Source organism: Oculina patagonica, chromosome 4, assembly GCF_052425735.1.
Source record: "Oculina patagonica isolate OP01 chromosome 4, crgOcupat, whole genome shotgun sequence".
NCBI lineage: Eukaryota > Metazoa > Cnidaria > Anthozoa > Scleractinia > Oculinidae > Oculina > Oculina patagonica.
This window is the reverse complement of record NC_135761.1, coordinates 33,489,844-33,492,755: the sequence shown is the minus strand read 5'-3', so window position 1 is coordinate 33,492,755 and position 2,912 is coordinate 33,489,844. Positions and strand designations below refer to the sequence as shown.

General features: G+C 38.5%; 1 long non-coding RNA gene across 1 annotated transcript; it reads right to left on the bottom strand.

Annotated features, from left to right (window-relative positions):
• Positions 1–1,269: 1,269 nt before the first annotated feature.
• On the bottom strand, positions 1,270–2,303 carry LOC144652348 (uncharacterized). Its single transcript, XR_013570495.1, has 2 exons — positions 1,551–2,303; positions 1,270–1,390 (listed from the first exon to the last, which is right to left on the bottom strand). It is a non-coding gene; the product is annotated as an uncharacterized LOC144652348 (long non-coding RNA).
• Between the last annotated feature and the right edge of the window lie 609 nt (positions 2,304–2,912).

Below are 2,912 nucleotides of genomic sequence, written 5' to 3'. Positions count from 1 at the left end.
TCAGGGCAGCCCTGGGAACAAGATTTAAATATCATTCTCCAGGTGTGGTCCCCAGGCTAGCGAGCAAATTTCAAAATGACATCAATACCAACACGAGGTCCACTTCAAGCAAAATACTGCTAAATACAATATATATTTTCTTTTTCACATCTAGGGCAGGTTCAGTCAAAGAACTTATGGTCAAGGACTTAGTTCTGTTCTCATCTATTCCATAGCATTGGTCGATATCTTCAGAACTGGGGAAATACAAAATATATATAGAAATAAAATAAAATGGATCCTTTAATTCTTGATACAGGTTAAGGAATTTTCTCTCCTACGTACCTTCATAAGTATTTTGAAACTGTTGTTGAAATGGGTGTACCCTGTTGTCATGCGGATCATATGGCACATACTCTGTGCAGTAAATACATGCCACAGATTCTATCTTACTAAGTCCCAACTTTGGGTGTTTAAAAGCCTCAAGAGCTATATCTATGGGATGTATCTGATCATTGTCTGTGGATGATTCCTGCCAGCTTGTGGATGAAGTTGCACTGTCCCATGTCTAGTTGTGTGTTCTTTTCAGTCGTCTGATAGTCATGAGGTAAGGTGCTTTAAAAGGCTCTCAAAAGGGGACTACATTATAACCACAATTTAATCAAGGCAATCACTGTATTTTTAGCATACACTGTCGAATTGTCAAACAAACTCTGTTTTGAACATTCCTGGGATATTTTCACTTCCGTGGTCATTGCAGTGCACGGAAAAAACTTGTCGCACGGCCATTTGTCATGTTTTCTAGTACTGCAACATGGTGTTATAGCTAGGTCCTAATACCTCAGAAATAACTTTAAATCTCGCACCTTTGCACTTCTACCAGGGTTTTGTCCAAATTTGTTTAAATAAGTTACAAAACGATGACCTGATATTCTTGCTCTAGTTTTGGAATATAAGAAAATGAAATAAAATCAGGAAAATCCTATCATTTTTAGGTCTAGCCTGAAGAAAATAGGAAGCAAACTGCAATCAGTGCAATTGGGCCAGGCATTCTTTAATATTTTTCTACTTGTCAAATTACCTTAGCGGACTTAGTAAAGCAGAATGTAAACTGCAATGCGGTATAATAGACAAACCACCTCACTGAAAACATGTTTGTTTTTATATACATTTCGCCGATAAAGGTTAAAAATAAACTTAAGGTAAAAGCTGTTAAAATTGATGTTAAATGTTTTCGATCTGTTCGATCATCATCCGAGTCTTCATCATCAGTGTTTGTTTTTATTGCTGTAAAAAACCAAAATATTTCTTCCCTTGGCATTAAGAGTCTATTTTTTACAGATATCCCTCCAGATACTCTCTTCGTTCTTTCCAGCGTCCACATTTGGAGGGAATTGTTCCATGACCATCTCTAGTGGAAGAGAAAATAATAAAATTAGTAAACAAGGAGCAGTTGACTGTGGCCTGTAAGACAACAAGAAAAAAAAATATTAAGAAATTTAAAACTAAAGCATATTAAAACCATTACACCTCAACTCAGATTAAATTAATTATAAACAAAGTAAAGTTACCTCGAAGACATGCCTTTCCGGCGACAGAAAGCTCCTGGATCTAGAAAATCCCAGTCGTCGAGGTAGATGTCCAAGAGTCCGGGCCAACCCATTTCCCTTCTCCTGCTTCCATCTTTCCAACTCTTTCCTTCACTGTTCCCGTTCCTTTTTCAATTTCCTTTCTCTCTCTCTCCTGCCTTTCCAACTCCTCCCTTTGCTTTTTCTCTTCCTTTTCTCCTCTTCTCTTTCCTTTCTTTCCAACTCCTCCCGTTCCCTCCTTTCCAACTTCTCTCTCTTTTCCCTTCCAACTCATCCCCTTTCCTCACTTCCAACTTCTCCCTTTGCTTTTTTCTTTCTTTTCTCGTCCTTCTTTTTCCCTCCCTTTCAACTCCTCTTTTCCTCTTCTCGTCCTTTTTTTCTTCCTCCCCCATTTTCCTCTTCCATTTTCCATATTCTTTGCTCCCCCTCCCGTCTTCCCATCCTCTATCATTCCCCCTTCCTTTTCCCTCTCCTCTCCTCTATCTCTACTTTCGTCCTCTCCTTTCTTGCTTTCCTTTTCCTTTTCCTTTTTTCACTTTCTCACTCTCTCTTTCGCCAAATCTCAATTCTTTTACAGCATTCCCGCATGCCCCTTTTTCACTACTGCCCAGACAAATCGAAAGCCATTCCAATTTCCTCTGGGCCTTTTCTGCTAGGTGCTTCTGGTAGAGTACATTCTCCTTCTTCTTTTTGAAGAATTGACTCAGGAATGGATGGAATGTCCCCTGCTTCTCTAGTAGCTACAGCCTGACTGGCCTTTGTGTTAGCTTCCACTGTTAAATTGAATTCGAGAGTGACTAATCAACTTGGTGTAGTTAAAAAATGTGCAAATTTGAAACAAATGTCATTGGCTGAGTGTTTCTTGATTGATTCAGGCACCATATCTGTTCAGAAGACCTATAATGGCCTACGATTTTCTCATTAAAGTTTGATGATTAAATGGAGATTTCTACAGCTCCAACTTTCGTGACATGGGAAAAGTAATGCCTACTTTTTGGAGAGAGAACAATGCCTTTTTGGCCATGAAAAAAGGCCAGCCACGATTCTTAAGAACGCAACAGCAGCAGGTTAATTAGAGTAATATCTCATACTCTTAAATTTTCTTAAGTTTGAAAGTTCAGCTAGCGTATCCGTAAAAGATGCACTTTTCTTAGCCTTTTTGTTCCAACACCTATAATAACATTTTCTTGTTGGGTGACCCTGATTGACCTAACTAGATGTGAATCAGTGATTGTTTTCAAGATGAAAAGAAAGCAATTATAATTATTTACTTTCATAAAAATAATTACGAGCGTGGTCATGTTTAGGTTTGGGATAGACTACTGTGACCTTTACTCCACGGTG